Source organism: Chiloscyllium punctatum, chromosome 17 (genome assembly GCF_047496795.1).
Source record: "Chiloscyllium punctatum isolate Juve2018m chromosome 17, sChiPun1.3, whole genome shotgun sequence".
NCBI classification, from domain to species: Eukaryota; Metazoa; Chordata; class Chondrichthyes; order Orectolobiformes; family Hemiscylliidae; genus Chiloscyllium; species Chiloscyllium punctatum.
Genome location: NC_092755.1, coordinates 72,790,097 through 72,817,802, shown reverse-complemented (window position 1 = coordinate 72,817,802; position 27,706 = coordinate 72,790,097). Strand labels below are relative to the sequence as shown.

Below are 27,706 nucleotides of genomic sequence, written 5' to 3'. Positions count from 1 at the left end.
TTGCAGCAGAGAAGGTTAAGAGGTAACCTTACTGATGTGTTTGAAATTATGAACAATTTTGACAGGATGAAAGGATGATATTCTGTTCCCACTAGTTGTCACATCAATAATTAGGGGTTGCAATTTCAAGTTAGTCAGCATGAGAGCTAAGAGATGAGGATGAAACTTCTTTACTCAGTTACTAGAATTTGGAATGCAAGCTTGGAGAATGGTGGAGGCAGATTCGATAGGAGGTATCAAGAGAGAGCTGAATATATATTTGAAAGTTTGTATTTAGAGGGCTACAAAGATAGGATGGAGAATATGACGCGCTTTTTGGATCTTTCTGGACAAAGTACAGTCATGATGGGCTGAATGGCTGACTCCTGCACTTTAAATTCAATGATTCTATGGTTAATTAAGACACATGAAACTGCCAATTATTGGTTTGTCACTTTTGGCATTGGTAACTATTGCCAAGCTACTGCAGCCATTTGACAGGACATGAATATATTGCAGCTCACAGGAAGCATCACCAATTCCCTCTTTCAACAGATACGGACTCCCAGGTAGAAAGTTCAGGACCTTCATGTCATGCTTGCAAGTGTCAACATGCAGCCTTGAACATTCCATTGGATTTTGCAACAGAGTTCTCATGTGAGCAGTAAGGCCAGCATCCTCTTGATCAGGACACAGTGTGTTTTTGTCTCCACTTTCGATCTTGTTAAATTGTAGAAGTTGTAGTCTGACCTTGTATGCAAGTGGACTACTTCTACATCTGCATCAAGCCTGCCCTGCAAGAGCCATTTACCTGTCATTTCCCCATCTGCTCCTCAGGACCATGCAAATTCAAATTTTCTCTTAGGATAATGACAATCCAACTCTCTTCTCAGGTCATCCACTCCCGATCCTAATCATTTAGAAGAAAGTGTTTATTTTCTCAGTATCGCTGTTGCTTCACCTGCCAACATTAAATTGGTATCCTCAGATTATTGACCCTTTCACCAATGAAAAGTTTTACATTATCTGGTCTGTTCAGATGCCTCATAATTTTGCAGACTTCTCTTGAATCTCCTCTCAACCATCCCTTTACTAAGTAGGACAGCCTTTAATTTTGCATCAATGATAGCATGACCGAGCAGGTCTCAAGTCAGGCTTTGTTGTGATTCAAATTTTACCAAATGATTCTTCATTAAGTCTATTCACCAAAAATTGCTCAATTTTCAGCTCCATTTGCAACTTGTCTGATCAAAAGACATACAGAATTACCTAGGTGAAAGTGAGGACTGCAGATGCTAGACATTAGAATCGAGAGTGCGGTGCTAGAAAAACACAGCAGGTTGCCCGAAATATCAATTCTCCTGCTCCTCGGATGCTGACCTGCTGTGCTTTTCTAGCACCACACTCTCAACACATAATTACCTGTCAAGCTGTTATGCTTAGATTGCCAAGTGGAAATCAATGCAAGCAATATATGAAATCCATGTAATGAACATTCCAAAAATGGAAAAATCCAATCTTGAAAATGAACTAAGTGGCTAAAAGCTGAATTTTGCCAGCAGCAGAACAAAATGGATGTAAGAGCAAGTCAGATGTAAAACACTGACAATGGCTCACCCCCTGAATTCTCAAAGCCTCTCCAATACATATTATGCTCATTGTGGTTTGCAATGAATGCCTATTAGTAATCTCAATAGGTATAACTGCAACAACACAAACTCGACACCATTCAAACGCAAAGCATTTTACTTGCTTGATCAATACCTCACATCTATTTTGTATATCTTTTAAAACTGGCAAATAGTGATGGTAATGTGCCCAATGTACCATAGCAACCGACCAAACATGAACAGGACCACCCGGTTTCTTTGTTCTATTAACAAAGACGACATAGGCAACGACGAAACATCAAGTCATATACCTTCCTAATTTGGGGATTTTCCTTCAATATCCAAAAATGTGCAGGTTAGGTGAATTGGCCATGCTAAATTGCCCGTAGTGTTAGGTGAAGGGGCAAATGTAGGGGAATGGGTCTGGGTGGGTTGCTCTTCGGAGGGTTGGTGTGGACTTGATGGGCCGAATGGCCTGCTTCCACACTGAAGTAATCTAATCTAATCGGTACACAAAATCTTGGCATTCCCTTTTGAGATGAAGCTACTATAAAGCATATTAGACCATTACACTGAACTTTCAATTCAAAGCTGTTGTCACTAACACCATTCTGGAAGTACCACCTTACATGAGCATTTCAACTCAAAAATCAACTCACCATTGCTTTCTCACAGCAACTAACGGTGTGCAACACATTTTACAAACATCAGAGACCCCCAACTACAAACTTTCAAAATGTTGGCAGTACATTGATTCTAAACAGGATTGAGAAAAAAAAAGTTCCCTCTGGCTGCATTTAAAAATAAATCCTTACAATTTTACTAGGAAGAATCTCCAAACTTCATTGTAAAAAACAGATCTATGACACTGCAATTTCAGATCTTTTCACCAAACATGCGAAACTACACAACTGCTGTGGAAACCTAGAACATTTAATGCCTTTGGTAGTTTTCAAATTTCATAATTTCTAGTCACAAAAGACAATCGCAACAATCCCATCTCAATTCAAAATTTGACAAAGTAATAAGTGAAATAGAATCTTGCAAACTGCAAAGGATCCTAGGAATTGTTGAGACAGCATCTCATGCATCAGTCTCCTGTTTCTTAATCACATTTCTAAAATTACACATGCCTGAAAACTTGGAGGAAGTACGTATTCAGCAAATTTTTGTTTATGACGTGCTCCCAGTAAAATTGACAACACACTCTGTTCTTTGACAAATCTTAAAGAAAATGCTCAGCTCTTCGCTAAAGCAATTTTTGTAAAACAATCACACTAAAATTATGATCTTGCTATATTTTTGGAAGTTAGCCAACATGCAACCCCAACACCTGCTACTACCATTTGTTCTCGCACTACCTTCAACCAAATATCAGAAAATACTTCCTGAAGGCACTGCACCATTGTCCTAAGACCTGATGTACGTGGCGACTGTTTTGTTTTGCATATAATGAGAAAAGACTGAAATGGAAATTACAGGCCAAAATATTAAAACAGTGTCACAAGGTCTCAGTAATGTTTAGATGACAACCAAAGTTCACCAGACAACATATTTATGAAAGCACACACCCAAAGGCTGTGGTTGCTGCCACTGTCAATGGAATGTGCACACACCTTTAAAATTGCATATGGGACAGACACTTTTAACATCTCTTATTTCAAAAGTCAAAAACTGATTTGGATTGAAAAATGTAAAAAAAAACTCTATTGTTAAACGAAAAGGTAAGGCGGGGATAAACACAAAACTCCAGGCCTGTCAATTTGATATTCATTCTGGAATAGCAGAGTGTACAATCAAGGATGCAATGAATGAGTATGAGACACTGATTATTTGAGTCTGTATGAGGTAATTAAACAGTGAGTCAGCATCAACTTGTGAAGGGTAGGCCACAAAAGGGTGTTGTCTTCAAAAATCTTAATAAGTCAGGTGTCTTCAAAAAAATTAAGGGGATAAAACATATTCTTTCCCTTTTTGAAATATATCCTCTTGAACATTGATGTCACATATCAAAGTTCTTTATAGTTGAAGTATGGGCATGGTAAACTACTTGTAGAAAGTGAGGACTGCAGATGCTGGAGATCAGAGCTGAAAAATATGTTGCTGGAAAAGCGCAGCAGGTCAGGCAGCATCCAAGGAACAGGAGAATCGATGTTTCAAGCATAAGCCCTTCTTCAGGAATGAGGAAGGTGTGCCAAGCAGGCTAAGATAAAAGATAGGGAGGAGGGCCGTTGGAAATGCGATAGGTGGAAGGAGGTTAAGGTGAGGGTGATAGACTGAATTGGGGGGGGGGGGGGGGGGGAGGAGGTCAGGAAGATGATTGCAGGTCAAGAAGGCGGTGCTGAGTCCGAGGGTTGGGACTGAGATAAGGTGGGGGGAGGGGAAATGAGGAAGCTGGAGAAATCTGCATTCAACCCTCGTGGTTGGAGGGTTCCTAGGCGGAATACCGAACAACCCAGATGGCCTCCTTCTTCAACGACCGCAATTTCCCCTCTGACGTGGTTGACGATGATCTCCACAGCATTTCCTCCACTTTCCCTCCTCCACCCTTGAACTCCGCCCCTCCAATCGCCACCAGGACAGAACCCCACTGGTCCTCACCTACCACCCAACCTCCACATATATCTTATCATCCTTCGTCATTTCCGCTACCTCCAAACAGACCCCACCACCAAGGATATATTTTCCTCCCCTCCCCTATCGGCATTCTGGAAAGACCACTCCCTCCGCGACTCCCTCATCAAGTCCACACCCCCCACCAACCCAACCTCCACTCCTGGCACCTTCCCCTGTAACTGCAAGAAATGCAAAACTTGCGCCCACACCTTCCCCCTCACTTCCCTCCAAGGCCCCAAGAGATTCGTCCATATCCATCACAAATTCACCTGCACCTCCACACACATCATTTACTGCATCTGCTGCACCCAATGTGGCCTCCTTTACATTGGGGAGACAGGCCGTCTACTTGCGGAACATTTCAGAGAACACCTCTAGGACACCCGCACCAACCAACCCAACCGCCTTGTGGCTGAACACTTTAACTCCCCCTCCCACTCCAAGGACATGTAGGTCCTTGGCCTCCTCCATCGCCAGACCATGGCAACACGATGCCTGGAGGAAGAGCGCCTCATCTTCCGCCTAGGAACCCTCCAACCACAAGGGATGAATGCAGATTTCTCCAGCTTCCTCATTTCCCTCCCCCCATCTTATCTCAGTCCCAACCCTCTGACTCAGCACCGCCTTCTTGACCTGCAATCTTTCTTCCCGACTTCTCCACCCTCACCCCCTCTCCGGCCTATCACCCTCACCTTAACCTCATTCCCAATGCCCCTTCCCCCATGTCCCTCCTCCCTACCTTTTATCTTCTCCTGCTTGGCACACCTTCCTCATTCCTGAAGAAGGGCTTATGCCCAAAACGTCGATTCCCCTGCTCCTTGGATGCTGCCTGACCATGGTAAACTGCTCCAAAAGAAAATATTTTCTGCATGTACCTTTACATAACACCTACTAACAATAAAATCAAAAGTTGTTACAACTCCCATAACAACCATTTTACTGTCTCTCTATACTACCAGTTTGGTGTTCCGTTAGTAATAATTTCTCCCAGATTTGCAATAACTAGGTTGGAGCAAACAAACTAATTTGAGATATAAATCTTGCTGGAGTTCTTTGGACAAGAAACATACTATTCACAATTTTGGGTATAATTCAAAACAATTTCCTAGAGTTGAATCTACACTGTTTCAACTCACTATGTCCCCAGCATATAATAAAAATCACTGCAGAACTCAAAACACAGCTTCTACAAACGTAGAAAACCAAGTCTTGTATTATATGTGGTACAAGTCAGAACAGACCTACTCAAGGTACACTGACGTAAACTATTCATATGTTAACAAAAGGTCTTTCTGAATCATGTTGCTGGAGTTCAAAGCACAACATGGTTTGGTACACTCACTGAGATGTAAACACAGACAACATTAAATATCACATCCAATTGTAAAAGGAGTCTATTATTGACTTACCTCAGCTCACACGTTCGGGATATTTCGACAAAACCATTCAAATAGTTTTCTACTGGAGATGGATGAACTACTTGCTGAGAGTAAGAGCATTTAATGGAAGGCAAGGATCCCTTATTGTGTAGTTCATATCATCCTATAAGTCTGCTAAATGTTGACTTTAAATTATTGTCAAAGCTACTGACCCGACATTTGGAAACTGTCCTTCCATCTATCATATCCTTGAATTAAACTGGATTTATTTGCAATAGGCACTCCTTTTTTAATCTTTGGCAGATATTTAATGATGTTTACAATTCTTCCCCATCCACACTCCCTGAGGCACGTTTAGATGCTGAAAAAGCCTTTGATAGAGTGGATTGGAATTTTTCTTATACTTAGGAGAAATTTGGCTTTGGAGAAAAATTTATTTCTTGGATCAAACTACCCTACACATCACTGCAGGCCTGTTAGGACCAATAACATGAATTCTGACTATTTCTACTTTTATTGTTCCACTAGACAAGGCTGCCCTTTGAGTTCACTGATGTTTGCCAGTGTAATTGAACCTCTGTCTACTGCTCTATGGACTCATCCTGATTTCTCTGGCATCACTAGAAATGGTGTGGTGTTAAAGGTTGCCCTCTATGCAGATGATCTTTTGCTATTTGTCTCGAACTTATCTCTCTCCATTCCCACCCACTTTCAGTTTTAGAACTTTTCAGTAAGATTTTTGGGTATAAATTGAATTTTAGCAAAAGTGAGATGTTTGCTATCAATAAGCCTGCCAGGGAATATCCACTAGGTAATTTACGATTTAAAATTGCCAACTCTGGTTTTGTTTATCTTGGTGAACACGTCACAGACACACGAGGCAATTTGTACAGGGAAAGCTTTGAACCATTACTGATACAAATTAAATCAGATTTCAAACAATGGTCTCTCCTAAATTTATCTGTAGCTGCTAGAATTAATTCCATTAATATGAATATTTTTCCATGATTTTCTTATTTATTTCAATGCATACCAATTTTTCTCCCTCTTTTCTTTTACTGTACAAGTAGATCGTCTCATTCTTGAATTTATTTGGAATTTAAAAACTGCTAGGTTACAAAAACAGTTGTTACAGAGGCCTAAGATACTAGGTGAAATGGCAGAGTATTTCGATTTATTATTGGGCAGCAAACATCAGAACTTTGAACTATTGGCTGCAATATGAGAACCTCCAAGCTCTCCCAATTTGGTTGACTACCGAGGGAAATTCCACCCATCTGGTAAAACCGAAGGCTTTACTGCATTCACCTCTCCTTTCTTCAACTTCTACTTACACGAAAAATGTAATTGGTTTATCCTGTCCTAAAATTTGGTTTCAATGTAGACGTCACTTTGGCTTTTAATAATTTTCTACAAATGCACAGTGGGCGGCAAATCATATTTCTCCCCCATCTTTAGTGGGCGGTGCCTTTTCTGGTTGGGCTAAATTAGGAATAAAAACTGTGAAAGATTTATATGCTGATGGTGTTTTTGCATCTTTTCTACTACTAGTTGGTAGGTTTTCACTTCCGAAAAGCCACTTTTTTTTTTAAAAAGAGGAGAAAGTGAGGACTGCAGATGCCGGAGATCAGAGCTGAAAATGTGTTGCTGGAAAAGCGCAGCAGGTCAGGCAGCATCCAAGGAACAGGAGAATCGACGTTTCGGGCATCAGCCCTTCTTCAGGAATCTGAAGAAGGGCTGATGCCCGAAACGTCGATTCTCCTGTTCCTTGGATGCTGCCTGACCTGCTCCACTTTTTTTTAAGATACCTCCAAGTTCTCAGTTTTGTTCATAGTTCATTTCAGGTTTTCCCCGCTTTTCCTAATGATTCTGATTTTAATATCTTTCGAGAAACACTTTCTACATTAAAGAGAGTTATTTCAGCTATTGATTAGATTAGATTAGATTACTTACAGTGTGGAAACAGGCCCTTCGGCCCAACAAGTCCACACCGCCCCGCCGAAGCGTAACCCACTCATACCCCTACATCTACATTTACCCCTTACCTAACACTATGGGCAATTTAGCATGGCCAATTCACCTGGCCTGCACATCTTTGGACTGTGGGAGGAAACCCACGCAGACACGGGGAGAACGTGCAAACTCCACACAGTCAGTCGCCTAAGGCAGGAATTGAACCCGGGTCTCAGGCGCTGTGAGGCAGCACTGCTAACCACTGTGCCACCGTGCCGCCTATTGATTCAAACATTCATAAAGTATGCTCAGATTCTTTTGATTCCATTAAAGCTATCTGGGAGGCAGATCTGGAAGAGGTCATTCCAGATGATGTGTGGGATGAGATTTTACAAAAGGTGCACAGATCTATCTGTGCAAAATATTGTTTATTCAATGTAAGATTCTACACCGCACCCATTACACCAAAGCCCAACTTGCAAAAATATTTGAGATAGTGTCTTGGTCCTGTGATTGGTGTCAACAAACCCGAGCAAATTATATGCACATGTTCTGGCTTTGCCCTCCTTTAAGCAAATATTGGACTGATATCTTTGACACCTTATCGAAGGTATCTGAAAATCTTACTCCTAATTCTATTATGGCTTTGCTTGGGGTGTCACCCTGTTTACCTAATCTTTCTTCCTCTAAAAACAAACCATGATAGCATTTGCTCCTCTATTGGCCATAAGACTGATGTTGTTAAAATGGAAGTCCCTAATTCCGCCTACTCATACACACTGGGTTAGAAATGTGCTATACTTTCTTAAACTAGAAAAGATTATACTATTCTTATCTGGCTCCTCTAACAAATTTACAAAAATCTAAACCCTTTACTTTCATATGTTCAGGGTGTTGTCTTTTTACCTGTTCCAGACGGAGGTATCTTCTGTTGTGGCAATTTTTTCTTTTTTCCTTTTCTTTTGCTAATGCAGTTATCTTACTGCTGGTCTAATTTATTATGGTTTTGTGTTTTGTATATGTTCATATTTATTAGGGTTATTTGTCATTTGTTTCTTTTGTGGGGGGGGGGGGGAATATGCCTTGGGATGGGTGATTGGGGTTGTGTATACCAGTTGTTTATTGCTTGTGAAAATTAAGAAAAAGCTTCAGCATTGCTCTGAAGAAAAATATTCTGTCTTCTGTCACAATCAAAATGCAGAACTACATTTCCTAATGCAAAATCTCATCTCTGGTACCATCCTCTTAGAACACCTCATTTCATCCCTCTCCTCTTTTTGAAGAAAGTGTCCCCTTCCTCTTTTGCACATACATGTCAAATAAAATCTCTTTCATCCATTTCTGCAGAACAATAACCTTGGCAATACCCATAACCTTGCTATCTCATATGGCCGCTCTACTCCAGTGGATTTGATCACAGTTAACATGATCTTCAACCCAATTCTTATATGTCACTCACAACTTTTGATTGCCCTTCCACCTCTACTGTTGTTTATTTCAAATCACTTTTCAAAATAAATTTACAATGCAGGTAGTTCTCCTTTAATGCCACAGTTGCATTCCAGCAAAACTTCACGTTAATACAAATAATTGGGCTTGAGAAAAGTGGGGTTGGGGTGGACTAGTAAATTTTTTTGTTTACTCACGATTGCTCAAAAATCACCCAAAGGTCTAACCCAAAGCCTGAATAAAGGTTGAAATCATATTTATTAACAAAAGTAAGTTTAACACAGTACATTTTTAAAAATGTATGAAAGTTGCTCTGTACAGAACCTCTCACAAAAAGCTGCTCTATTGACAGCGCAGTCCAACACACAGACAGGCGCTAACATTGCGCGTGCGTAGAACTGCACGAAAACCAGCGCCGATGTCACGCATGTGCAGAACGGCACACAGATTTCATTGCGGACATCGGCAAACGCACAGAACAAATCGCGCAAACTGATCCCCGCCAGAATCACAAAGCAGCAAGTCTGGTCAAAAATACCGTTCCCTAATTCCTCAGTGACATGATAGTCAAACCGCACTGCCGAAACACACGCGACCCCAGAACTACACGTAGTATATTCAAGTTGCCACCAAAAAACTGAGAATGCTGGAAATCAGGAACTAAAACAGAAATTGCTGGGAAATCCAGCCTTTGGCCTTCAATTTGCTACAATACTTCTACAACTTTCAACCTGCTCTGTCAGCTCTTCATCTTCAACTTTGATGTCTTTTTGCCAGTAGAACCTTGAATCTCTCCCAAAATACTGTTCTTCATGGAAAGCCATATCTTTGCTCTAAAAATCCAAGTTGTGCAAACCTAAGCTCATCTCATATACAACTGGCTTTGGCATGCATCACCAGAGCAGCTCGACAAATCAAGCCTTCCTCTCCTCTGTTAAAACCACTATGTTAGGATAATACACCTGCTTTTCTATACATCAGTCGCTCCTCCATCCCAATACATTAAAGTCATCCACAGACATCTTTGACCACAAGGTTAAGATCATGCATTTTGCTATCTCTGCTGCTTCCTCCCAGCTTTATCTTGATCAACACTTCAAACCATCTTCTCTCCCACCTCGCCCAGAATCCACATTTAACTCTAGCTTCCAACTAATTCCCCAAAGCCCTCAAGAAGTTCATCTTGCCCATGTAACTTGCCTTTTGCTCCCTTCATCCTCGGTCTTCTAAATTAATGAATTTCCACTCAACAACAGGTGACATTGTCTCTTTTTAGATACAATCCCTTAATTTCAAACCCATTGGCTCCAGCCTCCTCTCAATCATGCACAATGCCTCCAACTTTGCAAACTAGTACCCTATGTTCAATTACTTGCCTGGCCTCTGAAATCCATGCTCACTTTCTTCTTAAATCCATACACCAGCCTCTCCAAATAATTTTCCTAGCTTACCTAAGGACTGAAAGTCCAAAATCAAAGTTACAAGTCACACCCTGTTTTCACTGAAAATGTTCTTCTCAAACTATGGTTTTTGACACAGTTGGCCGTACCATTCCTTTCCAATGGTTCCATATTTATTGGTACAACTGTAGTTGGTACATTGCTAGGAATTGTCTATGTCATTGACCCTTTGCAGTTACCTTGGAAGTCCTTCTTGAATCCATGATCAGCTCCAACCCTTTTCATCTTTAAGTTATTCTGTGGTGCCATGACCCAAAACATGAAGTCAGCTTCTACATATACACTAACATCTGGGTTTATCTCATAACCACCCCTATGCTATCAATTCAACCATCTGACAGTCTTGAATCAGTTGCCATTTCCTTCAGTAAATGAATGTAAACGCAAAAGCCATCAAAATCAACTTCTTATACAAATGCCATACTTTTGCCATCAATTTCATCCCCCTCTGCAGCCATTATCTTGAATTGAATCAGACCGTTCACAATCCTATTTGCAACCAGGTGGAGCTTCTAACCCCAGTGAACAATTTTCAAATCTTGCGCTTGTTCTGTTCTCTCCATAGTTCAGTGAGTTGGATTGTTGCAATGACATTTGTGCTGAGCACTGATATAAAGATATTAATAACAGTAAACAAGATTGCTCTATTTTAAAGACAAGGAAGCAAACCTGCATACACGCTGCCTCCTTTAAATCATAATTCTTCAGAAGTGAAACTTAACTGCAGAAAGGAGAAGTTGCTCGAACACACGGATCAAGGATGTCTCAGAGAGGGTGCAGAATGTTCTCACGGGGTAGAGGGGCCAGCAGGAGGTCATTGTCCACATTGGAACCAACGATATAGGTAGGGAAAAGGTTGAGATTCTGAAGGGAGATTACAGAGAGTTGGGCAGAAATTTAAAAAGGAGGTCCTCAAGGGTAGTAACATCTGGATTACTCCCAGTGTTACGAGCTAGTGAGGGCAGGGATAGGAGGATAGAGCAGATGAATGCATGGCTGAGGAGTTGGTGTATGGGAGAAGGATTCACATTTTTGGATCATTGGAATCTCTTTTGGGGTAGAAGTGACCTGTACAAGGAGGACGAATTGCACCTAAATTGGAAGGGGACTAATATACTGGCAGGGAAATTTGCTAGAACTGCTTGGGAGGATTTAAACTAGTAAGGTGGGGAGGTGGGACCCAGGGAGATAGTGAGGAAAGAGATCAATCGAAGACGGGTATAGTTGAGAACAGAAGTGAGTCAAACAGTCAGGGCAGGCAGGGGCAAGGTAGGACTAGTAAATTAAACTGCATTTATTTCAATGCAAGGGGCCTAACAGGGAAGGCAGATGAACTCAGGGCATGGTTAGGAACATGGGACAGGGATATCATAGCAATTACAGAAACATGGCTCAGGGATGGGCAGGACTGGCAGCTTAATGTTCCAGGATACAAATGCTACAGGAAGGATAGAAAGGGAGGCAAAAGAGGAGGGGGGAGTGGCATTTTTGATAAGGGATAGCATTACAGCTGTGCTGAGGGAGAATATTCCCGGAAATACATCCAGGGAAGTTATTTGGGTGGAACTGAGAAACAAGAAAGGGATGATCACCTTATTGGGATTGTATTATAGATCCCCCAATAGTCAGAGGGAAATTGAGAAACAAAGTTGTAAGGAGATCTCAGCTATCTCTAAGAATGATAGGGTAGTTATGGTAGGGGATTTTAACTTTCCAAACATCGACTGGGACTGCCATAGTGTTAAAGGTTTAGATGGAGAGGAATTTGTTAAGTGTGTACAAGACAATTTTCTGATTCAGCATGTGGATGTGCGTACTAGAGAAGGTGCAAAACTTGACCTATTCTTGGGAAATAACGCAGGGCAGAGGACTGAGGTGTCAGTGGGGAAGTACTTTGGGGCCAGCGACCTAATTCTACTTGTTTTAAAATAGTGATGGAAAAGGATAGACCAGATCTAAAAGTTGAAGTTCTAAATTGGAGAAAGGCCAATTTTGATGGTAATAGGCAAGAACTTTCGAAAGCTGATTGGAGGCAGAAGTTCGCAGGTAAAGGGATGGCTGGAAAATGGGAAGCCTTCAGAAATGAGATAACAAGAATCCAGAGGAAGTATATTCCTGTCAGGGTGAAAGGGAAGGCTGGTAGGTATAGGGAATGCTGGACGACGAAAGAAACTGAAGGTTTGGTTAAGAAAAAGAAGGAAGCATATGTCAGGTATAGACAGGATAGATCGAATGAAGAGTACAAAGGAAGTAGGAGTATACTTAAGAGGGAAATCAGGAGGGCAAAACGGGGACATGAAATAGCTTTGGCAAATAGAATTAAGGAGAATCCAAAGGGTTTTTACAAATATATTAAGGACAAAAGGGTAACTAGGGAGAGAATAGGGCCCCTCAAAGATCAGTAAGGTGGCCTTTGCGTGGAGCCACAGAAAATGGGGGAGATACTAAAAGAATATTTTGCGTCAGTATTTACTGTGGAAAAGGATATGGAAGATATAGACTGTAGGGAAATAGGTGGTGACATCTTGCAAAATGTCCAGATTACAGAGGAGGAAGTCCTGGACGTCTGAAACGGTTAAAGGTGGATTAATTCCCAGGACCTGATCAGGTGTACTCGAGAACTCTGTTCCCACCTCTCACTTACTCCTTATCCCCAACCCCACCCTTTCTTCTGCATATAAACCAATATTTTCCTAGCTACCATCAGTTCTAAGAGAGGGTTACTTGACCCAAAACGTTAACTCTGATTTTGCTCCACAGATGCTGCCAGCTCTGCTGAGCTTTTTCAGCAGTTTCTATTTTTGTTTCTGATTGACAGCATCCGTAGTTCTTTCAGTTTTTATTGAAATTACAAGGTTGCCTAAAAAAATGCTTAAATGTAGTTTCATGACAACTTTTACATTATCTTGATTTTCTAAATACAATACTTAGTGGGAAAGGGAGAAAAGCATCACTTGCTGGTTTTCAAAATTAAATTCCTCAAAAGTTTTAATACTTTATCAACAATTAACATACCTCCTGTCAATGAAAACACTTTAAAGTTAATTTTTATATTGATTTGGTTTACCTGGTTGAGACACATCGGCTTGTGAGAATAATTTTGTCTGGGGTGCTGCGTCACAGGTGGAATTTTGAAACCCTAAATATCTTTTTCAAACCAGTGTGATCACCACTAATGAATTAAACATGATCAGTCAAAGCTGTGAAAGCTAACTCTCGTCAGCTCTATATTTTAAATACTTTATAACACAAAGTATGGGCGGGTTGGATTCCTGATTTGAATTCAAAATCCACCAGTCTTATGCTAATCTCTGCGACCCAAACAAAATCAAAAGAAAATTATTTTCTTAGATGAAATCAGGATCAGATTTGGACAGTTTGTATATTTGATTATAATCTCTGTTGAGAAAAGCTGAATCACTCCGCAATAGTTATTGCTCCCAGAGCTTGTTAAAACTACACAACAGAAGAGTCTTCTTCACTCATTTTTAAGTTTTTAAAAATAAGATTGAAACAAAAGGAATCTATGAAAACATTGGAAAAATACTAAGCACCAAAAATTCTTCATACATCTTCTGCAGAAAGATGAGAATAACATCATCAGTACGATTCATGAGAGTCACTGATGCAACATTTACTGATATAACATTTGAATTAAACTTCAACAGGAATTGCATTAGTGAGTTTTGAGAAGATTTGCAGCTCAGGTTGAGGTTCTGGATGTAGGTTTGCTCGCTGAGCTGGAAGGTTCATTTTCAGATGTTACGTCACTATACTAGGTAACATTATTGAGCCTCTGGATGAAGCATTGATGGCATGGCATGCTTTCTGTGTTTAGGTTTTCTTGGGTTGGTGATGTCATATTTCCTGTTCTTTTTCTCATGGGGTGGTAAATGGGATCCAAGTTAATGTGTTTGTTGATAGATTTCAACCAGAACTCTATCTTCTAGGAGCATAGCATTGCAACCGGGATTCGATCAACAAATACATTGACTTGGATCCCATTTACCACCCCCTGAGAAAAAGAACAGGAAGTTACATCACCAACCCAAGAATTACTAAACACAAACAGAAAGTGGGCCATGCCACCAATGCTTCACCTGGAGACTCACTGATGATGTTACCCAATATGGTGACGAAACGTCTGAAAATGAACCTTCCAGCTCAGTGAGAAAACCTACATCCAGGGCTTGTATTTTTACGAGACATTACAAATTGAAATCAATTAACTCAACACAACACATTATCTGCATTGCTCAACAAAACATCAAGAATATTACAAGTTTGATCTGCTTTACACTGATTTAACACATCATACTGGGTTGACTGTGGGAACATTGAGCTGCAGTGTCACTCACCGAGGAGGAGAACAGAATTCAGCCCACATTTCCACTCCTAATACCTACAGGAAATGTAGGTTACACTCGGCTGCAATTGCCAGGTGGTAGAATTAGCCATCAAAATAACAGAGGTTTATACCTAACAAACAGCCACTTAGGTGGGATACTGCAGAATCACATCAAAGCATGATTTATTGCTAGCACAGAAAAGGCAAACTTGCAGTTTAGGGAATTCTAAATTGTTTGCACACATTGCATTCCCATCAAGAGGTTTTCATGTTCCAATAATTTTTCAAAGTAAACAAAGTTTATATTAAGTTGATAAAATACACAGACTGAATCTAAACACAGCTTTGCCAACTAATAAACCAGTCAGATGGGCAGTGATGGTGATATTCAGCAAATGTGGTCCCACTAGAATAGAACTGATCTGAGTGATAACTTCAGTAACAATCGGAAGTTATGCAACCAGAAAGAAGAAATTTCCATTTGGATGGTAGACAGTGAACAAAATACACAAATACAACACTAAACTGCAAAACAGAATATATAAATAAGTAAATTTTAGAAATGGAGATGAAAAATTAGCAAAAGAAATGCACATCATCATACCCTCAGGATCGCCCAAAGTATTCCACAGGTAGTTACTTTCCAAGTGGACTTGACTAGTACATACACAAATGTAGATTAGATTAGATTACTTACAGTGTGGAAACAGGCCCTGCCGAAGCGCAACCCATCCATACCCCTACATCTACCCCTTTACCTAACACTACAGACAATTTAGCATGGCCAATTCACCTGACCTGCACATCTTTGGACTGTGGGAGGAAACTGGAACACCCGGAGGAAACCCACGCAGACACGGGGAGAATGTGCAAACTCCACAGAGAGAGTCGCCTGAGGCGGGAATTGAACCCGGGTCTCTGGCGCTGTGAGGCAGCAGTGCTAACCACTATGCCACCGTGCCGCCCACAAATGTAGCAGTAATCTAGCACACAAATAGCTAAGAAATAAATAGCAGTACTTTTCTTTGGTGTTGCTGGACACAGAACATTAGCCAGGATTTCACAAATACTCCAAGTTTATGGTTGGAATTTTGCCGAAGGATTTTTTTATGATCAGTTTACAGATTCTGGATTATCAAAGCAACCAAAGGTCAGCATGTCAAACAATGCAACACTGAAGTGTTAGACTAGATTATTTCCAAAATCATGGGGTGGGATCTAAAACGACAATGTGTAAAACTGTCCAATTATACCCCATGAACAAAATATAGAACAAACCCAATCCTGGAAATTACGCATCCTCTGTCCATTCTAGATCAAACTGATATCAAGCAGCAGTTCTCAACAATAATCTGCTTAGTTCTGGTTCTGCCAAGACTCTAGGCCTCAGTATAGGTATTTTTAAATCACCCTGTTATGACACTCATGGGAATGGAACAAAAATATCTGGCTCAATGGTAGGGACACTACCAATGCACCACTCGATCCTCTCCAGGCCTATAGCCTTAGACCAAACATGAAAGTAAATGCCAGAGAGAAGGAGAATGTGACAGTCTTTGATATCAAGGCAGTAATTCACCAAAAATAGCATCAAAGAGCCTACCAATATTGAAACCAATGGCAATTAGAAGAAAACATTCCACAATTGGAGTCATACCTGGTTAAATAAAATGATTGTGTCTGTCAGAGACTAAATTGTAGGATTTCGCTCAGGCACTCCTCAGGGTAGTGTACTAGGTTCATTAATCTTAAGCTGTGAGCTTACCAGCACTGAATTCCTCATTGTCAACATCTTTGGGGTTTTATTATTGACTACAAATTTAACCAGAATAGCCACCCTAATATTGTGGCTACAAGAGCACGTGTCAGGAGCTGGAAATTCTGGGCTAAGTAACTCACTTCCTATCCTGGATCCCCAGAGCCTGTCCACTCTTTACAAAATACAAGTCAGAAGTGTGTTAGTATATCCCCATTTGCCTCGAGTGTGGTTCTATCATCAAGAAGCTTGTCGCCATCCAGGGCCAAATCAACAATGATGCAGAGCTACAGCAGTATATACCATTGATAGGATACACTGCTGCAACTCAAACTTCCTTCATCTGCAAACGCCAAACTTGGAACCTGTACCATCTAGAAGGACAAGGACAGCAGACACATAAAACAGAATCAACAACAAACGGCCCTCCTCCGCATACAAACCATCCTGATTTGCAACATCACCATTCATCAAAAACTTAAATTCTCACCCTAACAACACCTTTGTCAAATTTAAATCCAACCCTCATTCCATTGACTTGGAATATATCTACTTATCAAACAGCTCTTTGCACTAGAAGATTAGGGCGGCACGGTGGCACAGTGGTTAGCACTGCTGCCTCACAGCGCCAGAGACCCGGGTTCAATTCCTGCCTCAGGTGACTAACTGTGTGGAGTTTGCATGTTCTCCCCGTGTCTGCGTGGGTTTCCTCCGGGTGCTCCGGTTTCCTCCCACAGTCCAAAAATGTGCAGATTAAGTGAATTGGCCATGCTAAATTGCCCGTAGTGTTAGGTAAGGGGTAGATGTAGGGGTATGGGTGGGTTGCGCTTCGGCGGGGCGGTGTGGACTTGTTGGGCCGAAGGGCCTGTTTCCACACTGTAAGTAATCTAAAAAAACACCTACTCACATGGACCACAACAATTCAAAGAGGCAACTCAATATTACCTTTTCATATAAAATGAACAGCTATAGATGTTGGAGATCTGAAACAAAACAAATTGCTGGAGAAACTCAGTCCATCTGGTAGCATCTGTGGAAAAAGAAACCCGGTTAACAATTCAAGTCCACTGATCTTTCCTCACCACCTTCTCAGAGATTTTTACAGATGGGCAACAAATACTATTGTTGATGAATGATTTTAGCCTGTCTCAAATGAAAGTGCAATCACCTCAAACAACCAATAAGTCTAACAGAGTTAGCAGTTTTAGTTTATGCAGGCTGTCAATGGAAATACAACGTTCACAGATATACATTCAGATATATGGACTGTCATAAAATTCAAAAGTTCAGTGTACTAAAAAGGAGTCCCTGAATCAAAGGTTCCTTCACTCAATTCAAAAAAAATCAGTAACCTAAAGTAATTATTTTCTAACCTTCTCAAAATTATGTTGTCTTGTCTTCTATTGTCATCACAATTAAATAGAAAATGGTGCATAACAAATCCACTCTGAGTGTGGACCGTTATTCTCCTGCTGCATTGTTGCTTGAAGCTGAATTACTGATAGTAAAGTTAAAAACAAAAATTCATTCACAATGCAACATATTTTTTGGAAGACAATCTGCACTTCTCATTCTAATTTAAGTTTTAAATTGTTTCATGCTTCACTGTTAATGGAAGTGGCCTGCAGGACATGGTAAATTTTACATTAAACAAAAGCCTGTGATTTTAAAATTATACATCATTTGATGAATATGCCCAACTCCAATACAATGTAAATAAAACTTTTCATTTATAAGAGAATCTATTGATTTCTTGATCTTTATAACGTACTGAGGGTAGTGTACACTTGTCACAAGTAATATAGCAAATATGTTCTCCATGTCAAATATCCTACATTTTCTTCAAAATTGAAAAGTAGAGAATGCCACAGAAATACTCAACTTAGGTAATTATTCAAATTTTTATTTTCAAAATAAACAATAGCAAAATTTAAAATAGTTTGTAAAATCCTATGTATACTTTCTGAACACAGAAGCCAAACAGCATGCAAACACCCACATAAAAAACAGCATTTTTAATATCACTTGTTGTTTAATTACTATACATTTTTTGTACAAAAAGTCATTTGCTACTCAGACTGTCTTCTCAACCTATACAGTTTTCCTTGCCTTCTGTTAGAATCAGAAATGTACACCACATAAAGATGCCATTCAGACAGCCATACTTTGTGCTGGATCTTTGCAAGTAGACTAGATTCCCCACAGTATGAGAACAGGCCCTTCAGCCCAACAAGTTCACACCGACCCTCCAAAGAGTTACCCACCCAGACCCATTCCACTACACTATATTTACCCCTGACTAAGGCACCTAACACTATGGGCAATTTCGCATTGCCAATTCACCTGACCAACACATCTTTGGATTGTGGGAAGAAACCAGAACACCCAGAGGAAACCCACACAGGCACAGGGAGAACATGCAAACTCTACACAGACAGTCGCCCAATGCGGGAATTGAACCTGGGTCACTGGTGCTGTGAGGCAGCAATGTCAACCATTGAGCCACCATGCCACCTCAGTAGAGTTATTTGCACACCCTCAGCTTTTGTCCACAACTCTATTTTTCTCATTGTCAAATATTCTGTTCAACACTCTTGGAAAATTAATGGGATTAACAGCTAATATTAGAGTCATAATCATAAAGCTGTACAGTATGGAAACAGACCCTTCAGTCCAACTTGTCCATCCTAAATAAATCTTGTCCTATTTGCTAGCATTTGGCCCATATCCCTCTAAACCCTTCTGAATCATATACCCATCCAGATGCCTTTTAAATGTTGTCTTTATACCAGTCTTCACTACTTCCTCTGGCAGCTCATTCCATACACGCAGCACTCCCTTCGGTAAAAGTTGCTCTTCAGATCCCTTTTAAATCTTTCCCTTCTCACCTTGAAACTATGCCCTCTCGGTTTGGACTCCCGACCCTAGGGAAAAGACCTTGGCTATTCACTCTACCTTAGCCCTCATGACTTTATAAACCTCTATAAAAGGTCACCCCTCAGCATCTGATGCTCCAGGGAAAACAGCCCCAGCCTATTCAGCCTCTCCCTGTAGCTCCAACCCTGGCAACATCCTTGTAAATCTTTTCTGAACCCTTTCAAGTTTCCTATAGCAGGGAGGCCATAACTGAATGCAGTATTCCAAAAGTGGCCTAACTAATGTCCTGTACACCTGCAGCATTACCTCTAAACTCCTATACTAAATGCGCTGACCAATAAAGGGAAGAATACCATACGCCTTCTTCACGATCCTGTCGACCCGAGACACCATTTCCATGGAACTATTAACCTGCATTCCAAGGTCTCTTTGTTCGGCAATACCCCCCCCCCCCCCCCCCACACCCCGGACCTGACCATTAAGTGTATAACTCCTGCCCTGATTTGCCTTACCAAAATGCAGCACCTCACATTTAAATAAATTAAACTCCACCTGCCACTCCTCAGCTCACTGGTCCATCTGATGAAGGTCCCATTGTACTGAGGTAACCTTCTTGGTTGTCCACTACACCACAAATTTCATATCATCTACAAACTTACTAATCATACCTCTTATGTTCACATCCAAAATCACTTACATAAAATGACAAAAAGAAGTGGACCCAGCACCGATCCTTGTAGAACACCGTTGGTCACAGGCCTCCAGCCTGAAAAGCAACCCTCCATCACCATCCGCTGTCTTCTACCTTCGAGCCAGTTCTCTGTCCAAATTTCAGGTAGAACATTCCAGATTCCAACAAATCAAAAAAAACCCCAACTCCAATTTGAACCTGTTTTCTTATGATCTTATTTCAATGATTTTTGGCTATTGATCTGCTTTTTTCTATCTATTCTTTCAGAACCTCCATTAGAAGTCAGCTCTTAAACTTCTTCATTTTAAGGATTGCAATCTTAGCACTTCTAATTTTTCTTCATAACAGAAGTGTCTAATTTCAAATTATATTCTGTTAAATTCCCTGTGCACCTTTTCCAAAGCTCCTACATCTTTCCCAAAGCTTGACACCCAGAAATGTTCATGACATATTCCAATTATGGCCTATATTACGAGCAAGTCTGTTTATTAGTCTATGTCTCCAACCGTAAACCCAAGTAAGCCATATACTCTCATATACATCTTGCTTACGCTGATTTAAGCATTTAAATATATAGGCAAAAGTTCACCTACATTTTTCAAAATTCATTCTTTATTGCATATTTTCCTTATTAAACCTCACAAAATGCATTACTTTGCCAAGCATTATATGATTTGCAAACTTATATTGCATCCTACATCCAAGCCATCTATCAAAACTGTGAACCCAAAACTGATCAAGAACACCAGTGTAAAAACCAAATCATACTAAGAAAACCGTAATTCGCTATCACCTTCTTCTGTCATAAATGCAGATATATATATAGTCCTACAGCCACTGCTTTCTTAATTCCATGAACTTCCATGTTAATATACTTCATGTATCAGATGTAAGGAATGATTTTAAAAGTCCATAAACATCACTGACCCAACAGCCTTGAGCAACTTTCTGTTACCTCAAATAACTTGAAATCAAGTTATTTGAGGTAACAGAAAGTTGCTCAAGGCTGTTGGGTCAGTGATGTTTATGGACTTTTAAAATCATTCCTTTCATCTGATTGTGTAAATCAAGTTATTTACACAAATTATGTTTTTGGAAAGTCATTCTGGTTCTCTTTAATTATTGGTTTCTCAAATGCAAGTTTATTCTCTTATTGACATTCATTTTCAAAATTACTCCTCATGAGTGCAGTTAAGGTGACAGACCTGTACTTTTCATGTCACTTTCTTGAACAGTGGTAAAACATTAAGAGCTTCTACCTAATAGGGTTTGAAGGTTAGTGACTGATGTCCATACTGTTTTTACTTTTGCTTCTTTTGGCAACTAAGTTTCCCTCCCTTATATTTTATTCTCCAACAAATTTATATTATTTTCCTCTTAATATGTCTTGTAATTCTTGATCCACGAGCAATATGAAGCTCAATGGGCTGTAGTTCTGTTTCTCTCTTTTAAAAAGATTGGGGTTAGCTGCTGTACAAAATTTGGGCAGCTTAGAATGCTTCTCTCAAGATAGTGCCAAGCATGACTAATTTCAGCAGCTTCTCTTTTAATATTTTTGAGAGAAGTTAACTTGGGTATGGTGTCTTGCCTTTTTTTAAAAAACTTTCTCCATCCATCAATGGTCTCAATTTTTCTTCTTGCCATCACCACCATTGTCCCACCCAAAATAGTATATTGTGATAAAAATGTGTAATAATATTATTCATAATTTTGAAAAGAGCCAATTGGATTTTGGTTAGTTTTATGAACATCCTTTTTAAAAGAAAGGCTCAAAATGTCAATCGAAACAGTGACTAAATACATAATTTCCAAGAAGGCATGTAACTTCAGACAAGTGCCTGACAGGATACAAGTAGTGTTCATGTTGGGACAGTTATAATGCTGAATTTACATACAGACCAGAGACCATTTGTTTAGTTTTTGATTTCAGGTATGGAAAATCATTAGTTCAGTTCAGGGGAACCAGTCATCCTAACAGAAAGGAGTTTTAAGAAGTTTAGTGTCTAACAGTTGAGAGTGTATACAGATGCATTCCAGACATTGAACCAAAAAGAGGCAAAGGCCATCAGAACTGAAAAAGGTTCCTGCTGCAAACCAGGTAAGAAGTCATAAAACAGTCTCAGCAATCCAAAGGAAAGGAAATTGGAAGTCACATAAATAAGAAATTAAAAGGGTGAGATAGGAGTGATCTTTCTCTGGAATTGATTATCTGCAAAACTGTGTTAGGAAAGAGGTTGAAATTATGTTGTGCTCTGTGGGTTAAATTCTAAGCTTCTTAGATTTATACTTCTGTTTTTGTTGTTTTATTTTGTGTTCTACTTGTGTACATGTGTTTCAGGGATGAACTACCATGGTAACCAACTGCAAAAATTAATCACATGATCTATCAAGTCAGGTTTCATTCTGGCATCTGACTTGCCCAGTGTCATTTCCAGCTGAGATCAAAACAACAGTATGATGTTTTCATTCCAAATGTGTCCTTTCCAGATTTCCCAATGTGTCCCTAGAACTTTGAAATTAACCTCAACACCACATCTATTATCCATTACGAATTTTTTGATCAGTCTGTACACAATTAAATCGACTTTGGGACATCCAGAGTTGCAAAACAAAAATGCTATATATGTGAGCTTTTATCCTTTCAAATAGTGAGTTGATGCTGCACATATGCATAGCTTACTTCTTTCCATTTAATTGACCCATCCTTATCTGCCGTGTCTCCAGCTTGTAAAATGACCAGACCAAATAGTTCCAATGCATTAATAATGGAAATCTTGTCTGGTTTTGATGCCACATCACCGACTATAGTGTTTCTCATTCCATAGATGCTATTTGACCTCAGCATTCCCTGGTTACAAAATGTTATTCAAGTAGATATTTCGTCCATACATTGTACTATCTCAGGAAAATGGTACCTATTAATTCCAAACCTATAACAATGCCATCTTGCTAGGTTATGAACAAAAACAGCATAAATTGAAGAGCTGTTTCCACCAGTCCAGCCCAAAGACACCATTCAACTTCAATTTAACAGCTTTAATATACACACACACACACCCACTAATTTCGGCATTCCATGAGAATAAACCGGTTTGTCACTGACACCACAATAATCTGTCTCAGTTTATTTTTATACTTCAGAATTACATAAAATGACACAGAACTTACAAAATATATTTTTCTGAATTGTAGTTTTACTTTATAATGCTGATAACCATTATGATGAATTTAGAAGAAAACACTTGTATTATATAGCTCCTTCAAATTGACAAAATGTCTGAAGGCATTTCACAGGAACTGAACAAAACATTATTCAGCTCTGATTTGCTTCAGGGTATTTGAACAGATGCCCAAAAGATTAGTCAAAGAGATGGATTTTAAGGGATTCTTAAGAGGAAAATCAGGAAGGCAAAGAGGAAACATGAGGTCGCCTTGGCAAATAAGGTTAAGGACAATCCAAAGAGATTCTACAAACAGCAAAGCAGCAACTAGGGTAAGAATAGGGCCCCTCGAAGATCAACAAGGTCATCGATGTGTTGAACTTCAGGTGTTGGGAGAGATACTAAATGAATATTTCACATCAGTTTTTACTGTGGAGAAGGAATTGAAGGCTAGAGAACTTAGGGAAATAAATATTCACGTTTCAAAAACAGTTAATATTATAGAAGAGGAAGTGCTGGAGGTCTGAGAAAGCAGAAAGGTGGTCAAATCTGTAGGTGATCAAGGTTATAGCATTTAAAAGGCTTCTGGACGGGTTAATGAATGGAAAGGGTTTGGAGGGATATGGGCCAAGTGCTGGCAAATGGAATTAAATAGGTTAGGATATCTGGTCGGCACGGACGAGTTGGACCAAAGGGTCTGTTTCTGTGCCGTGCATCTGTATGACTCTAAGTACATCCCAGGACATGCAGGAAGTTAGCGAAGAAATTGTGGGGTCCCTAAAAGAAACATTTGTATCATCTATAACCACAGATGAGGTGGCAGAGGACAGGAGGGTGACTAATGTTATGCCTTTACTTAAGGCTGTAAGCAGTCATCTGGGAACTACAGACCTGAGCCTGACATCAGTGGAGGGGATTCTGAAAGATGGGATTTATGCGCACTTGGAGAGGCAAGGACTGATTAGGGATAGTCAGCATGTTTTTGTGCATGGGAAATCCCATCTCACAAACTGGATTGAGTTTTCAGAGGAACTAACCAAAAAAAAAGTCATGACGCCAGAGCAGGAGGCATTGTTTATACGCACTTTAGTAAAGCCTTTGACAAGATTCCACATGTTAGACTAAATAGTAAAGTTAGCCAACTCAGGATATCACATGGACTGTTTGTTTGTTGGAACTTAATCCACTATCATTACAGGATGCGACCTTAAAATAAACTGATTAAGCGTGGCAAATGGATACAAAAATTGGCTTGGCGGTAGGAGACAGGGGTTCGTGGTGGAGGGTTGTTTTTTGATTGAGGACTGTGACCAGTGGTGTTCCACAGGGACCAATAGTGGGTCCACTTTTGTTTGCCATTTGTATAAACAATTTATATGAGAATATAGGAGGCATGGTTAGTAAATTTGCAGATGTGACCAAAATTGATGGTTTAATGAATGGGCATGGTTATCTCAAATTACAGAGATCTTGATCAATTGGGTCAATGGACTGAGGAGTGACAGATGGAGTTTAATTTGGATAAACTTGAAGTACTGCATTTTGGCAAAAACAAACAAGGGCAGGACTTACGCAATTAATGGTAGGGCCAGAGGTAGGTTGTAGAACAGAGAAACCTAAGGGTTCAGGTACATAAGCAGTTTGTGTCACAGGTAGACAGGGTAGTTAAAGAAGGTGGTTAGCATGCGTGCCTTCATTGCTCAGGCCTTGGAGGATAGGAGTGAAGATGTCATGTTGAGGTTGCTTAGGACATCGGTGAGGCTTCTTCTGCAGTTTGGTCACCCTGTGGTAGGAAGGACATTACTAAATCGGAGGGGGTCCAAAAAAGATTTACCAGGATGTTGCTGAAAATAGAGTTTCAGTTATAAAAATCAGTTGGATAGGCTGGGACTATTTTCCAGGCAAATGTGAGGACTTCAGATGCTGAAGATTAGAGTCGAGAGTGTGGTGCTGGAAAAGCACAGTAGGTCAGGCAGTATCTGAGCAGAAAAATTGACGTTTCGGGCAACAGCCCTTTTTCACTGGAGCGAAGGAGGTTGAGGAGTAAATTTACAGAATTTTATAAAATCATGAGGGGCAAATAACAAAGATCTTTTCTTTAGGGGAAGTTCAAAACTAATGGGTATTCTTTTACGGTTAGAGGATAAAGTTTTGAGGAGGACATGAGGGACAACTTTATTTTTACACAATCATTCATGTGTGGAATGAGCTGCCAAAGGAAGTGGTAGATGCAGGTGCAGTTACAATATTTAAAAGACATTTGGATAAGTATATGAATGGGAAAGGTTTGGAGGGATATGGGCCAAATGCAGGCAGGTGTGACTACTTTAGTTTGGGAACATGGTTAGCATGGACTAGTTAGACTGAAGGGTCTGTTTTTGTGTTGCATGTCTGTGAGTGTCTTGAATTAGAAAAACAAGGAACTGGGTCAGAGAAGAAATTCCACAGTTTAAGGCAAAGGCAGTTGAAGACATGGTCACTTTTAGTATAAGGATTAAGATCAGTAATGTTAAAGAGGTTAGAATTAGAGGAGCACAGATGTTTTGAAGGGCTGCTGGGCTGGATGAAATAGAGATAGAGCAGGAAGAGGTCATAGAGGGGCTTAAAAGTAATATAAGTAATATAAGTGACCCAGCATCAATTCTCACCTGCAGTAGAAGTGTGATAACACCTCTGAACAGATTGATGTCAAAATATCTATGCAAGATGCAAATAATTCAATATCTCGGTACATGGACTTTGTTCTGAAGAATCAACTAGTCGCTAATAAGGAGGTTTTTTTTAAAAAAACTGCGGTAACTGAAACCACACAAAAAAACTAAACATGAAAATAATTGGACAAATAGAAGAGTGTCAGCTGGTCAAAGCCAACTCAGGATATCACATGGACCGTTTGTTTGTTGGAACTTAATCCACTATCATTACATGGATGCGACCTTAAAATAAACTGGATTTCAATAACCTAAGTAAGGCATACTTATTTAGAAGTGTCAGCAACAAAGGTTGTTATGCAATTCCATCTTTCATTTTATGGTTATGGCTTTGTGACACAATTTACCATCGTTGTGCAACAGTTATAAATTCAGCGGACACTTGAAAAGTAACAGGCGATACTGACAGGAATCAAACCGAAATGTGAGAGTTGTCACCTGACATGAACAGTGAATGCATTCTTTAAAAATACAATTCAAATAGCCCAACATTTACGGAGAGAAGGGTGGCTGCATGTAGCAGTAAGGGACTGGGATTCCCGGTGCCTTCACTGGGATCAAGGCAGTCACTGCTCTGCCTGGTGCCGACAATCCTCAGCCTTCAGCCGCTCTCTTTCCCAAAGGCCCGGCCCAGAGAGCCCAGGCCCAGCCACATTCACCATCCCAGAGACTCCGCCCGCCACAGCCGGCCGAGCCCCCAGCGAGGATCACTCCACAAAACCTCCTGGATTTAAAAACTCACCTCAAGTTGGAGAAACTTTAGCCCCAGCTCCGAGACAGGACAGGCCTCACCGAGCTCCGGCTCCAGCAGCGCCGATCAAGTGAAGCGGCCCCGCCAACTGACGTCAGGTGACACCGCCCACAGAGAGCAAGACACCACCGCGTGAGAGGCAGCACTGGATACAGAGTGTCAGCACTGCACACACTGTCACCACTGGATACAGAGAGTGTCAGCACTGCACACACTGTCACCACTGGATACAGAGAGTGTCAGCACTGCACACACTGTCACCACTGGATACAGAGAGTGTCAGCACAGCACACACTGTCACCACTGGATACAGAGAGTGTCAGCACTGCACACACTGTCACCACTGGATACAGAGAGTGTCAGCACAGCACACACTGTCACCACTGGATACAGAGAGTGTCAGCACAGCACACACTGTCACCACTGGATACAGAGAGTGTCAGCACTGCACACACTGTCACCACTGGATACAGAGAGTGTCAGCACAGCACACACTGTCACCACTGGATACAGAGAGTGTCAGCACAGCACACACTGTCACCACTGGATACAGAGAGTGTCAGCACAGCACGCACTGTCACCACTGGATACAGAGAGTGTCAGCACTGCACACACTGTCACCACTGGATACAGAGAGTGTCAGCACAGCACGCACTGTCACCACTGGATACAGAGAGTGTCAGCACAGCACACACTGTCACCACTGGATACAGAGAGTGTCAGCACAGCACACACTGTCACCACTGGATACAGAGAGTGTCAGCACAGCACACACTGTCACCACTGGATACAGAGAGTCCGCACTGCACACACTGTCACCACTGGATACAGTGTCAGCACTGTCACCACTGGATATAGAGAGTCAGCACTGCACACACTGTCACCACTGGATACAGAGAGTCAGCACTGTCACCACTGGATACAGAGAGTCAGCACAGCACACACTGTCACCACTGGATACAGAG

General features: G+C 40.6%; 1 protein-coding gene across 14 annotated transcripts in view; it reads right to left on the bottom strand.

Moving 5' to 3' along the window:
• clip1a (CAP-GLY domain containing linker protein 1a) overlaps window positions 1-26,845 on the bottom strand; it is a 157,503-nt gene extending 130,658 nt beyond the window's left edge. For 13 of the 14 annotated variants that reach the window (XM_072587422.1, XM_072587425.1, XM_072587426.1 and 10 more), the window contains exon 1: window positions 26,733-26,845. The gene's annotated coding sequence lies outside the window, so the exon portion shown is untranslated. Of the gene's footprint in view, window positions 1-17,495; window positions 17,581-26,732 lie in introns of all 14 variants that reach the window. The other variant, XM_072587423.1, reaches the window with a different exon arrangement.
• Between the last annotated feature and the right edge of the window lie 861 nt (window positions 26,846-27,706).